Source organism: Protopterus annectens, chromosome 2.part2 (assembly GCF_019279795.1).
Source record: "Protopterus annectens isolate FY-2018-M chromosome 2.part2, PAN1.0, whole genome shotgun sequence".
Classification (NCBI taxonomy): Eukaryota; Metazoa; Chordata; order Ceratodontiformes; family Protopteridae; genus Protopterus; species Protopterus annectens.
The window spans coordinates 429283482-429298373 of record NC_056730.1 but is presented as its reverse complement, the minus strand read 5'-3'; the positions used below and the strand labels follow the sequence as shown (position 1 = coordinate 429298373).

General features: G+C 40.2%; 1 protein-coding gene across 2 annotated transcripts in view; it reads right to left on the bottom strand.

Annotated features, from left to right (window-relative positions):
• FCHO2 (FCH and mu domain containing endocytic adaptor 2) overlaps nt 1-14892 on the bottom strand; it is a 4043518-nt gene that overhangs the window by 1906652 nt on the left and 2121974 nt on the right. The window lies entirely within an intron of this gene.

The following is a 14892-nucleotide window of genomic DNA, read 5'->3' as shown; positions in this document are numbered from 1 at the left end:
CATCTTTGGTAGGTTTGGACCTGTGCGACCTGTCTCTGTCTTTATCTTTACATTTTTTGGAAGATCTGCTGTCGGATGACTTACCGAAGCCATATCGGAGTTCGAGGACTATAAATGAAAATATCTTCCTACAATAAGGGCCCGATGACAGATAGTTCTGGTGTTTCCAGGGAAGTAAATATTGTGGGAATAAATATCCAGGGAATTGTTATGGCTACGCTTGTATAGGCCCTAGGGCCGATATCCTAGTGCCAACCTATGAACCTATGAACAAAGCACAGAAGCAACAGCAGGGCACATCGTGGTCTGGGCCTAAGCAAGTGACACAGTAAGAATGAAAGTCTCGGTGTGGTATTTGCTTTCCACAGGTGACACAATTAACTTTTTCTGACATTGGTTAGTGCAAGAAAAAAGGATCCCCAATGGGGTACTTAGATTTAGAAGACTTCAGCTTCAATTCGGTAGACGAAACTCAGGTAGCAGTCAACCGGCACTCGTGCGAACTGCTTCTTCATCGGTCTCCACGGCAAGAAAGACTGATGCAATGGGGTTGGCTGCCTTATTTTATACTACTGACAACCTGACATCAGTCCTAAAGTATCAGCAACAGACGCAGAAATACTAAGCCTCTGGTATTCGGGCTGGCTGAGGGCTACCCTGGCAGGGATAACCCAAATGTGATGACTGCAACAGTGAAATACGAAAAACATCATAAAAATTCTTATGAATCCAGTAAGTCCTCTAGCAGTCTATACCAAGAAAAGAAGTTATGCACTTACCATAACGTTCCCTCTGTGTCACCGATTTTCAATCCTCCTCGATTGATGGGTTCGGATCTAAGGCATTAGATCCAACTAAGGCACTGTAAAAGGTTGTGGCAACTTAGAACTCTCATGTTTCTCCCCTACCAATAACACTCCATCCACCATTACCTCAGATCTTGTTTGCAAGCTATAAAAAGAAAAACAAACTTTTATATATACATATATACATATATATATATATATATATACATATATATACATCTGGAACTGGTAATGTCCGTAAGATATAACAAATTTGTTAGATCCACTCGTTTTTCTAAATAAACCTAAAAAGGTCAGGGGCTGGTGGGTGGAAAGTCAAGGAGGAATGCAAATGGACAACACGGATGGAATGTTATGTCAAGTACATAACTTCTTTATCTAATGTTGTCAATTTTCATTCTGTCCTAGACTAGTGGGACAGAGTCCCTAGCTACCTAGAACCCTGGGTGGATTCAACGAAGGAACATTTCTGTGCACCACTGACCTGAAAGATCCCCAACCTCTGGACACCAGTTCCAACTTATAATGAGAGATAATGGTGAGAGGGGAAGGCCACGTTGCTGCTGAACAAATGTCATCCATGGAAGTTCGAGTGGAAAACTGAAGAGGTAGCTACAGTTCTGGTTGAATGAGCGCATATTCTGTATGGCAAGTCATACCTGATTTGTTGTAAATAAAGGAAATACAGTCAGCATGCCATTTAGCTAGGGTGACTTTAGATACAGGTGAGCCCAATCTCAGATCAACCAAGAATACAAACAATTGAGCAGTCGTTCTGACATATTTTGTTCTATGTACACATAGAAATGTAATTGTCTATGTACATCTAGCAAATGTAACAAGTATTCTCTTTTGTTGTAATAATTTGGGAAGAAAGACTGACAGACTGATGCACTGATTAATGTTGGCATGGAAAATGTGATGAGGATGTTTCATCAACAATGCATGAATTTCTGAAATTTGTCTGGCGAAAGTGATGGAAATTGAGAATAAGGTCTTCCAAGACAAAAATTTAACGTCACAGTCATGGGCAGACTCAAAGGGTAGAAGAATCAAGGACTGCAGTACCCAATTAAAATCTCATGGTGGCATGGGATCTTTAAAAAGAGGCTTGAGAGGAATTGTGCCGCGTAAGAAAGCTTTACATAGCTTATGAGAGGCTAGTGAACTGCCATCAAAACCAATGTGGAAATTAGAAATTACTGTCAACTGGACTTTCACTGTTGAACTGGCCCCTTGGTTGAACAGCAGTGTTAAGGACTCCAGCTCATGACTGACTGGGGCTGAGAAAGGGTCCACAAAACTTTGAAAAGCCCAGTGTACAAATCTTTTCCACTTACCAGCATAAAGTTTCCTAGTGAATGGCTTAAAAAAAGACAACAGATGATGAACAGGGGAAGACAGCATCAATTATCTGTTTATTATTGGAATTGGAGGAACCAAGTTGTTAGCTTGAGGTTCTGAAGGTCCGGATGTGTATTGTCTGTTGGGTATGACAGGAAATCTGAAGTTCGGGTCCAGAATCCAGAGTTGGTGAGTTAAATGACGCCACAAGAAGGGAAACCAAATCTGTCGAGGCCAAAAGGGGGCAATGAGAATGAATTTGGTCTTCAACCTGGCAGCTCTCTGAAGGAACTCTAGAATTAGGGGAATTGTGGGATACAAGTAAAGTAATCTGATCGTATCATGGAAAACAGCATCCCTCAATGAATGCCCTGTGGGGGGATTAGGGCAAAATAGCTGCTGCACTTGTTGTTTAGGGGAGATGCAAAGAGAGTGCAGCAAGGCTGGACCCACTTGTGGAAACTTTGTTCTGCAACTTTTTGGTGGTGGGACCATTTGTGAGGTAACAGAATGCACCTGCTCAGCTTGTCTGCTAGCATGCTGGACTTCCCTGGAATGTGTGTTGCTAAGATAAAGCAGTTGGAAGATACTGCCCATTGCCACACCCTTAGTGCTTCTTGATACAGGGAGTACAATCTGGTTCCTCCTTGTTTGTTGATGTACCAAACCACTGACATAGGTTCATAGGAATGTACTAGGCTAATGGCCCTGGAGCCTTTACAAGCCTATCCCATAGGATTACCCTGGCATCGTACCACCCAACCTTAGTTCCTAGTGCCACTGTCGAGTAGAGCCACTGGAGTGATCCCTGGCATGAATTTTCTATTTCCCGTCCACTCATCAAGATTTCTCTTGAAGAGGGCCAGTGAGGTGCTCTGCTTGACACATATGGGAAGTCTATTCCATAGCATGGGCAGTCTCTGGGTTATGAGCCTGTCCCTCCAGCATGTTCTGTTGATTGTGGTAATGCAGTTGAGTTCTCTGGAGCGTGTGGTGGGGAGCGATTGAGATTTCTTTATATGTAGCATTTCTAACAGAGCTGGATCAGACATGGCTTTTTAAGTCAAGCAGAGATTGCCTCTAAATAGGCAATATGAGACACAGAATAGTTGGAGTTTTTTGTTGTCTGTTTGTATTGCAATTGTTCCTGATGGGAGAGCATCCTGAAAGGCTTGCAATGCTAAAAACACTGCTCACAACTCCAGTACGTTGATATGCAAATTGGCCTCTTCAGGGGACCACAAGCCTTGGACTGTCTTTCCAGGTAATATCCCCTCTCACACTAGCTATGGCGTGTCTGTGCTCACTATGGCCTTGAGCTGCCAGGGGATAAATGGATGGACCTGTAGCTGTTCTGATTGGATCCACCACATCAGACTTTTCTTGCATGAGTTTTTAATGCGTATTGGAGCGGACAACAGTAGTTGAAGAATCGACCACTGAGATGCCAACATCCACTGTAGAATCCTCATGTGAAACCTGACTAGCGTAACAAGGGTTATCGCTGCGTCATCGATCCTTGAGCTTGTAGAACTAGGCAAGCTGAGATCTTCGTACTGCAAAGTACTTTGCTGACTTGTGAACTTAAAAGTTTGAACTCTGGAAAGGGGAAGGGAAGCTATTGCTGACCTTGTGTCGAGTAGCGCTCCTATGAATTCTAGAATTTGAGTTGGCTCTAGATTTGACTTCTTGAAATTTATGGTTATTCTGAACCCAACCTTGTGTAAGCGTGGATAACTTCTCTTGCCATGATGAGTTGGTGACTGGTCGGAGCGATAATGACCCAGTCATCTAAGTATGGAAACACACAGAATACTTGCAGTCACAAGTGTGCTGCTACCACTGCCATACAGTTGGTGAACACTCTTGAGGGCCGTGGTGAGACTAAAGGGTAGTGCTCTGAAATAATGACTGGCTCCTAGCCAGAAGCACAAGAATCTCCTGGATCACCTCTTTATTTTTATATGACAGTATGCGTCCTGGAGATCTACTCAGCACATCCAGTCATCCTTTTTCAAAAGCAGAAGAATGGGCTGAACAGTGACCATCTGGAAGTTTGTCTTTCGAACAAATCTGTTTCAGCTGCTAAGATACAGAATTCTTTTCCAGTCCCCTGTTTTCTTTGGCACTAAAAAGAATCCTAAGTTCCGGATCCTTTCTGGTCTGGGGGGCCCTCTTGAATGACTTTTGTTCAGCAGCATTTGTATTTGAATGGCTACTTGAAACTTTTGATTGGATGGAACATAAACTGGAGAAGGAAGGGAAAATGGAATTATATATCCTCTGGATACAATACTCTGCACCCAAGTATCTCTTATTATCTCTAGCCAGGCTCTCTGGTGCAGGGACAAACGACCCCTGATTACCTCCAGAGGGGGGACAATCGGGCCTCTGTTAAGGAGCACTGGAAGGGTTTGCCAAAGAATGGGCTTCTTGACCCTTGATGTTGTAGGCCTCCTCTGCTGCGAGGGGCAGCACCTACCATTTGAATTTCCTCCTCCCCCTATGTGTCCTGGAAATATTCTTGTGATTTCTTGAATCACATCTTTCTACCCCTTCGATGACTCCTCAAAAATCTTTGGGGGGTGTGGAAAAATGCACACCCACGGTAAAAAGGTTTTTTCCATCCTTATCACACACAGACAACATATATTTCACTTTGGGTAAAAAGAGAGGTGCCATCAAAAGCAGCACTGAAGTACATAGACTTAAAAAGCTCCGCAAAGTCACACAAATGCATCTAGGTGTGTCTCCTAATGACTATGCCTGAACCCATTGCCCTTCAGGTTCCTTCTGCCACACTGGAAATAAGCCTCATGGATGAGTTCAGCATTGCTTGTAGGGTTGCAAGCTGTGAGGTGACAGAATCCTTCACCTCTTCAGACACAGTTCTTGCAAGGGTATCTGAGAGTTCCTTTATCAGATGTCTCTGTAGTCTGGTGAAATGTGACCTCAAGGCAAAGGTCTATGAAGCACAAGACAAGTTCCCAAACCTGCCCATCGACCACAACTCCTTGTTATGGGGAATGAACAGAGGAACTTTTGACAGCTAGTTCCTTTCTGGTGGCTGATGCTATGACCATGGCATCAACAGGGGTGCCCTTTGGACCAGAACTGCTTGTCTTCTGGAGGGGGCATAATTTTATCAGCCTTTCTTGGAATGGGCTCACTGGTGTCACGCTCCTTCCATGCTCACTGCTAGACCAATTCGAGGAGTTTGTTAGCAGGCGAAAGCACCCAAGTAGTAGATGGGCCGGTACCAAACACCTCCAGGAACACAGATTCCTCCAACGAATGGTTGCTGGGCTTCAAGCCACCTCTCTGTTGTAGGATTTCGAGGATGTCTGAGAATGAGACATCTCCAGGAGGTGACTGTAGGGACCCTTAGCCCTCCCCAAAATCTGTGTCTTCAGTGACAGATTCAGGAGAATCCAGATGCTTCCTGTTGCATGTCCTCTTCCGAGGGACCTCCTCAGTGGGATAATCTGAAGAGGTATCAGAAGAGGTGGAAATACCCAACTGGGTGTCCTGTGGTTTTAGCAACCGCTGTACCTGTGGAAGGGTTAGCTGAGACTCTTGAAGCAGAGATGAGAGCAATGTAGATAAAGGACCCAAGGGGATAGGACCCATATGGGCCATGGTAGCTGAAAGGGCTCTCTCTGAAGTCCTAAAGGCTGACCTTCCCAGAGAGGAATAGGAACCCAGATTTGAAAGGAGAGCTTTCTGATCCTTGGTCCTTCCCTGCTCTGAGGAAAGCCCCCCCGAGGCAGAAACAGGAGCTGAACTAAACCTTGCCAGAGTTCCGAGATGTATAGACAGCTCTGAAGCTCTTGAAGTCTAATGAAATACCTTGGATCAAACAGGGTAGAATCAGCTCAGACAGCTCTCTGGATCTGATAGTATAAAGGAGCTCAGAGCAAGCTACAGATCACAGTATAAAGCAATCTTCGGATTCTAAGACAATGGGCCTGGACAACTTGGATACAAGGGCTCCAAAACCATAGAGGGAGTCAGAGAAGGAAGAGTTAGAAGTGGTGTCGTGGATGCATGAGCTTCCTGACCCAAAAGCGTAAGAGTCGAAACAACAACCGGATGACTCTGCACCATGAGGATCTGTTTCACTACCCTCTCCACATCTTCCACAGTGAGGCTTCTAAAAGAGTGAGAAGACTGTTTGGAAGGAGAATCTGGTCTACAAATATAAAGGAAGACAGAAAGTACTCTCAATGGGACTGGGTCCACAGATGGGGAGTACTGTGTCCTAGGCAGTACATCCTGCAGTCTTGGTGGATCTGATGTCTTCGGATCCAATGAGTATTTACTTTAAGGAGACTTTGGATCACACTGCACAGCTCTCTTGCAGATGGAGGAGGCCAAGGCAATAAACCCAGTGTGTGTCAGAGAGAGGAATCTTATGACAGCACTTCCCACACTTTTTGAAACCTGCAGAGGCTTTTTCTTTTTCAGCCACTGTCTAATGTAAGAATGGCTAAAACTAAGTTCTTCATTACAAAAACCACTACAACAATGTTTAAAGAAAAGATTTAAAGAATTTTTTTTAAGTAGTAAGAGAAAAAGAGAGGACTACTTACAAAGGTAGTAAAGAAATATGATAAACGTAGAAGGGTGAAGGGAGAAAAATATACTAACAACAGTATCAAGGGTATGCTAGTACAAGAACAAGATGAAGATGAAAGAAAAAAATTGGTTTAAACACAGAGAAAACAAGTACTTATCTATCCTAAAACTCGAGAGAGAAATCGCAACGACTTTCACTTTACAGCAGCAAACGAGATCTGGGGTAATGGGGGATGGTGCATTATGGGTAAGGGAGAAGCTCGAGAGTTCTAAGTTGCCACGAGCTTTTACAGAGGTCAAGTCACATCTGATGCCTTAGACCCAAACCCATCAGTCGAGGACGGAATGAAAATTGACAAAATTAGATAGATGGTTTTCCAAGAAAGGAATTTCATTTCACACTCATTCACTGGTTCAAAAAGATTCTGCATTAGTTCTTGAAGAATAATAGTTAAGTTCTCATGGCAGGGTAGGATCTTTTTATGGCAGTCTAAGCAGAAAATTCCCTTTCATGAAAGTCGTACAAGATTTAGCTGTGGCAAGAAAACCAGAAACATCTCCTGCATGAAAATTAGAAATGGCTACCATCTGAAGTTTTATAGTGGAAAACCTAGTCCCTTCCTTGAAGAGAGAAGTAAGAAAGAGAAAGATGGCTGAAACTGGGGTAGAGAAAGGATCGATATTCTCTTTGAAGGCACAAATGGCAATGCTTTTCCATTTGCTTTGGTACACTTTTTTAGTGGAGGCTTTTTGGGAAGCAAGCCTGGACCTTTGCAGAATTACTGGAAAAGGTGCTACCAAGCAGTCAGTTTGAGGGTGAATAGACTGGGATGTTGACTTCCTGATGGATGGGAGAGGAGGTCCTGTCTGGGTTCCTGAATCCATGGGGGATATTTCAGATGAAATCAGAGAAAGGGGAACTATACCTGACAAGGCCAGTAGGGGACAATGTGGAATTCTGAACTCTTCAGCCTTCTGGCTTTCTGCAGAAGCTTTGGGATCGACGGTAGTGGGGAACAGGCATAAAGGAGACCAGAGGGCCAATCGTGAACTAGAGCATGTCTCTGGGACTCCCTCATAGAGGGGATCAACACAAAGTACTTGCTCAAGTTGTTGTTTTGGAGAGAAGCAAAGTGATCACAGCAAGGCTGGCCAAAAATCAGATTTGCCACTGACTGATTGAGGGACCACTCATGAGGGGTCAGAATGGACCTGCTGAGTGTGTCTGCTAGAATGCTGGTTTTGCCCGGTACATGTGTTGCAACTAGAAAGTGGTCTACAGATAGCACCCATTCCCAGACCCTCATGGCCTCTCTGCATAACGGGTAAGAATGGATTCCTCCTTGTTTGCTGATATACCAGACTACTGACATGTTGTTGGTGTGTATTGCAATTGTCCCAAAGAGAAGACTGTCCTGAAAAGCTTGCAACATTAGAAGAACTGCTCTCATCTCTAGGACACTGATATGCAATCTGGTCTCCGAGGAAGACCATGTGCCTTGGATGATCTTTCCCTCAAAATGCTCCCAACCCCACCCTAGTGAGGAAGCATCCATGGTCATTGTGGCTGTGACAGGAGGAAGAAGGAATGGCCTGCCCAGGAACAGGTCATCTGAATAAATCCACCACTGAACATGTTGTCTGCAAACTGGAGTTAACTTAAGAACACATAATTGCTGGTAAAAAACAGACCAGTGAACAGCCAAGGTCCACTGGAGGGCTCGCATAAAGAATCTTGATAAGGGTACTAGGACGATGGGAACTGAGTTTGAAGAATGAGTATTGCTGACAGAGATGGTACAGAAATAAAGTCCAATACCTGGTTTCTCAAGGACATTATGCGATGAGAAGACAAAGAAGCAAGCTGGTGCATTGTGTCTAGAAAGGCACCAATGAATTCCAACTTCTGAATGGGGGACAGGTTTGATTTGGTAAGATTTATAAATAATGCTCAGGGAGCTGAAGATCCGGGACAAATAGTCCCTGTCCAGAAGCAGATGATGCTGGGTTGGGGCAGTTAGAAGTCAGTTTTCCAAATATGGAAACACCTGGAATCCTTTCAGTCTCAGGTGAGCTGCGACTATCGCCATGTATTTGATAAACACCCTGGGGGCTGTGGTGAGTCCAAAAGGCAGAGCTCTGAAATGGTAATGACTGTCTGCCAGCCTGAAGCGCAAATGACTTCTGGAGTTTGTCTATTTTGATGTGATAGTACGCATCCTGAAGGTCTGTCGAGCACATCCAGTCATCCTTGTGCAACAGAGGTAGAATGGACTGAACTGTAACCATCCAGAATTTTGACTTCTTTACATACTGATTTAGACTGCTCAGATCCAGAATGGCTCTTAGGCCCCCATTTTGTTTGGCACTAAAAAGAAGTGCGAGTAAATTCGATTGGGACCTCTTGGATGACTTCTTAGAAGCAATTTTTGAATTTCCAGTACTGCATGCTCCCTCTGACTGGGTGTTACGTCGGGAAATTTCTTTTATTCCACTGGAGGAGGAAGGGAAAAGGGAATGAAATAACCTCTGGTTATTATGCTTAGCACATAGGAATTTGTTGTCAGGTTGGTCCAGGCATCTAGGTGCAGGGAACAATGACCTCCAACTGCCTGCAAAGATGAAGAGCCAGGCAGCACTTCAGGAGCGCTGATAGGGCTTATCAGAGAAAGTACTTCTGAAGCCCTGATTCTGTGAACCCCCTCAACCTATGGAGTGGAGTCTACCATTAAAACTTCCTCCTCTGCCTCCGAAGGAAGAATCCTCACGTCGATGCTGAAAAGATCCTTCAGACTTTTGAAACAAAGTCTTCCTACCACCTTGTTGATTTCTAGAATGAAATGTGCTGAGGAGTAGAAAACTTGATCCCAATGGCAGACAGGGTCTTTCCTTCTTGTTCTCTGTGGGTAAGAGTCTCTTTGGATGGATGGCCCAAACAAAAAGGAGCCATCAAAAGGGACACTGACAAAGGATGCCTTGATAGGTTCCACAAAGTCACAAAGGCTCATCCAGGCATGTCTTCTGACTGCAATACCAGAGCCAGCTACCCTTAAGGTACCCTCTGCTGAGTGGGAGAGGAGCCTCATGGAAGAGTTGGTCATGGAAGCAAGAGTAGCGGATTGGGGAGATACTTCCTTTAAGTCCTCACCCGACATGGTCTCAGTGAGAAAGTTGGCTAGCTCCTTGACCAAATCTCTCTGCAATTGATTGAATTACACCAAGTAATTTAACAATCCCTGCGCATACATAGTGCTTACAAACCCATCGCTTGAGTTTCCCTGTTCAGCGGATGGCAGAGGAGCTCTGTTCAGCTAGTTCCTTCTTGGTGGCTTCTGCCATAACCATGGCATCAACAGGGCCACCTTTGGACCGATGAAGTCTGTCTTTGGGGGTGGAACAAGAAATATGTTCAGGCATTTGGGGATGGGCTCGACAGTCTCCAGCTCTTTCCAAGCCTGGCAGGAAACTAGGTCAATGAGTTCGTCTGCTGGGGGGGGGTCACCCAAGATGTAGATGGGCCCACCCCAAAGACCTCCAAGAACACAGATGCTTTAGGAGGAGGAGGTCAGGCCAACTAGCCACCTTTCTGGCTAAAAAACTCCAACATGTTTCCAAAGGAGACATCCACAGGTGGTGAACATGGGGATCCTTCTCCCTCATCAAAGTCTGTGTCTTCTGTGAGTAACTCCATTAAGGAGTCACTGTGCCTCCTTCTGTATGTTTTCTTCTGAGGAATCTCCTCTGTGGAATGTTCAGGGGAGATTTCAGAAGAAAAAGGGGCAAGCCTAATAAGATACATTAATTTACATAAGGCCAACTTAGTCTTCCTGCAAGAAACCCATCTCTTGAAAAAAGATATTGATAAGCTAGCCACAAACAAATATACAGTATTGGTTAGTTCAGAGCACACTCAGAAAAAAAGAGGAGTGGCTATTTTATGGAATAAAAGTATGCCCATTCCTAAAACCATTAAGTCTTATCAGGATGACAAAGGAATGTTTTGTATGGTTACAATACAAATTAATGGGAAGACTTACACTTTAATTAATGTATATTGGATACCTGGAATTGGTATTAATACAGTGAAACATCATCTTGATAAGATCATATCATTCTCTATAGGAGATATTATTTTAGCTGGTGACTTTAATTGTATACTACATGAAAGTGATACTACCACTATAGGAAAAGAAGAATTACATCTAATGCAAAACATTTAAATGATTTTGCTAATTCTTATCATTTGAATGATATTAATAATCAGATAGATTCAAAGTCATTACCATACACCTTTTTTCTAACAGATACAAAACTTATTCAAAAATAGATAGGGTCTTTATTTCTAACCAGATGGTAACAGATTTAATTAATTCCAAAATCATTTCATGTCCTATATCTGATCATAATTCAATTGTTTTTGAATTCATGATAAAAAATACTCATAATGTTCAGATCAAAAGGATACCAGCATACTTAACTCAACTAAAAGACTATAAAGAATATATACTTTCAAAAGTAAAACATTTTTTAGACATAAATAATACTCCTGAAGTCTCCATTGTTTATGTTTGGGATGCCTTAAAATCATATCTATATGGACAAAGTATCAGATGGTATAATAATAAAAGGAAATCTTGGGATAAGGAATTGTTAGATATTCAAAGTAAATTAGACTCATAAACATAATAATAAAGAAAATATTATGGACAAGAAAGTTATTGAAGAAATAAACAAACTAAATGAGAAATACAAAGAAATTTTAACTCATAAAGTTAAAATAACTTTAGAGAAATACAAGTTTTGTCTTATTCAATAAGCCCCAAATACTTACATAGACTTAAAAATAAAACAAAAAGGTTGAATAAACAAAACCATATCAAAGAAATCTTTTCTCTAAGGAAAAAGAAGAATGTTTCTAGTATACCAGAAATACTAGATGAATTTAGAAATCACTTTCATAAAATTAACCATAATAACATTAACATGGAACCTAAAGATAAAATAAAGGAGTTTATAACCACAAACATGAATAAAAAGCTTAATAAACAACAGATTAAACTATTGGACAAGAGTATTTCATATACAGAAGTTATTACACAAATAAATAAGCTTAAATCAAACAAAGCACCGGGTAATGATGGTATTATACCAGAGATATATAAAATCCTTTCTAAAAGTACATATTCATTAATACATAAAGTTTTTATTTTGGCCTAAACTGAGTTAATAACCCCCCCATCTTGGCAATATACATTTACTTCGCCAATTTTAAAACCTAATAAAGATCCAACTAGATGTTCTTCATATCGGCCCATCTCATTACTTAATGTTGATTATAAAATGTTTATGAGTATCTTTGCTGATAGATTGAAGACAATCATTCCCGGCATTATAGATATAGATCAGACAGGCTTCATTGTAAATAGAAATACTTTTGATAATATAAGAAGAACTTTAACATTAATAGATTTTGCAAATAGGAAAAAGAAAGATTTAACACTTATTAGTCTTGATATAAGTTCAGCATTTGATTCAGTAAGTTGGGACTATCTGTTTACCTTAATGAAGTGCACAAACTTCTCAGATGCATTTGTAAATCTAATTGAGCATTTATACAAAGGAACGTTGGCTTATATTAAGGTAGGAACGTATGTTTCACAAAAAATACCCATTCTTAAAGGTACAAAACAAGGATGTCCACTTTCTCCACTATTATTCACTTTAGTAATGGAGCCTTGGACTAATTTGATCAGAAACAGTACTGACATAGATGGTTTTGAAATAGATGAAAATACAACATCCAAAATTCAACTTTTTGCAGATGATGTTCTAATTACATCAGCAGGATCTAATTCTTCTATGCAGTCTCTATGTGATAGAATGATGAATTTTAAAAGTATTTCTGGTTTAATATTCAATGAAGAAAAAACTAAAATACTACCTATATATACACGAAAAAATATTCTCATTAGTGATTTTACTAAATATGTATCCAATTCAGGTCAGATAACTTATTTAGGTATAATACTATCTAAAGATATTAAATCTATTATATATAATAATTATAATACCTGTTTTCTTAATATACAAAATCTTTTTAATACCTGGAATAATATGTTTTTTACTATGGAGGAGAGACTTACAATTATTAAAATGATAATATTCCCCAAGATTTTATACTTAATACAATCAATAATACTTCCACCTACAAAAATAATTATCAAGAAACTGAATACACTAATGTTAAATTTCCTATGGGCACCTAATAGACCTAGGATTGCATTAAAGAAACATACTAATAGCTGGTCTCAAGGGGGTATTTCTTTTCCAGACTTTAATTTATATACTATCTCTTCTATTGTAAAAGTTATTACTTTATTAATAGATCAGTCATATGTCACAAAATGGAAAGATTATTGGGAGCTAATTAGTATGCACTTCATGAAAATCTCCTTAACACATAAAAATATGATTGTAAATAACTCCATGTTATGGTTACTAAAGGAATTTTGTACTTCACCTATTGCACCTAAACATATGGTTTGTTACCCATTAACTATTATTATTAGTTATCGTAACTTTATATTCATGCACCCTAAGTATAGGGAATGGAATTTTATTGTATTCCCTATAATGTATACTCAGGGTATGCTTTTGTCATCTACTTCTGAAGGAACTCATTTAACTATAGATAATGATCTAAAGTACTGGTATCAGTTGATATCTGATAATAAAGTTAAAAATCTAGATTTCTTAAAACAAGAATTTGATCTAAGAGAAACTTGCTGGTTAGAGGTTCAGACCTTTAGACAACATCTCATTAATAAAATAGATCTAATGTCTATAACAGTTAAAGAATATATTCCAACACTGATTGATTACTTGATATTAAAATTACAACATAAAGTTTCTGATAAAGGTAAACTTTCATACATACATAAAATTATCAGACAATAAACTTTTTACAGTGTAGATTCATACTGGAATTATTTCACTTCTATTAATGGGGACCCACCAAATCAACAAGATAAACAATATATATTGGAATCTGCTTATAGAACTACGTCTTCCATTGTCTGGAGACTTTATACATGGAAATTTTTACATAGATCTTTTTATACACCTTTGATGATGAATAAAATAAATAATAAAGATAATTTATGTAAGAGATGTAATGTAGAAATTAATGCTGACTGGGCTCATATGTTATATGACTGTATAAAATTGAAAGAATACTGGAAGTCAATTAATGAATTTTTGCAGGCTCTTTTTACAGATAATTTCATTATTTCTAAATCTCTTATATTATTCAACACACCTGTACCTCAAAGTGTTAAAAAGGTTAAGCTTCCCTTGTTATGGTCTATTCTAGCAGTGGCTAGGAAAATAATAACTAGAAATTGGATTTCAGATACACCTCCTTTGTTCAATGAATTTAAAAATGTTATGAATATAGTGTGCCATATGGAAATAAACACAATTAGGACAAGAACAAATAGAATAACATCTTATTATATTGTATGGGATAATTTACAAAATTTGTTTAAAAAATTTTAATTTCAATAGCATGGTATTTTAGTTTAATTAATTGATCTGATTGTAGTGGATGTCTTTGTAAATACTTTAGTTGTTTTGTTGAATATTATAATAATACCTATTTTTAATTACTTGTATAAAATTGTTATGATATTTCTCTTATATGTTAAAACAATAAACCTGTTTTGAAAAAAAGAAGAAAAAGGGGCTTCCTTGGGGGAAAGAACTTGGAGGCTCCTCAAGGCAGGCTGACCCTGTACAGGGATGACAGGCTCAGCACTCTGATCCAGCGAAGGTTGAATGGGAGGATTGGAGCAAAAGAAGTCGGTTCTCTATGAGCAGAGAAAGCCCTTACCACTATCTGGAAAGCCAACGAACCCAGAGAAACTCTCCCAATCTCACTCAAAAATCAAAACTGTAGAAGCATGGAGGAGAACCACCCCAGATCCATGATCTTCAGACAAAATCAGACCCGAGCTGCTGAGGGATGAAGCGCTGATAGGACGGGACAGGTCTGAGAAGGATGGAGACGACGGCGACTCTCTCTGGTACCGAGGATCCTGGGACTTTGAAATCAATGGTCGGATTGGAGAAGGAGACTGAATCAGAGTAGCAGGGACACTCACAG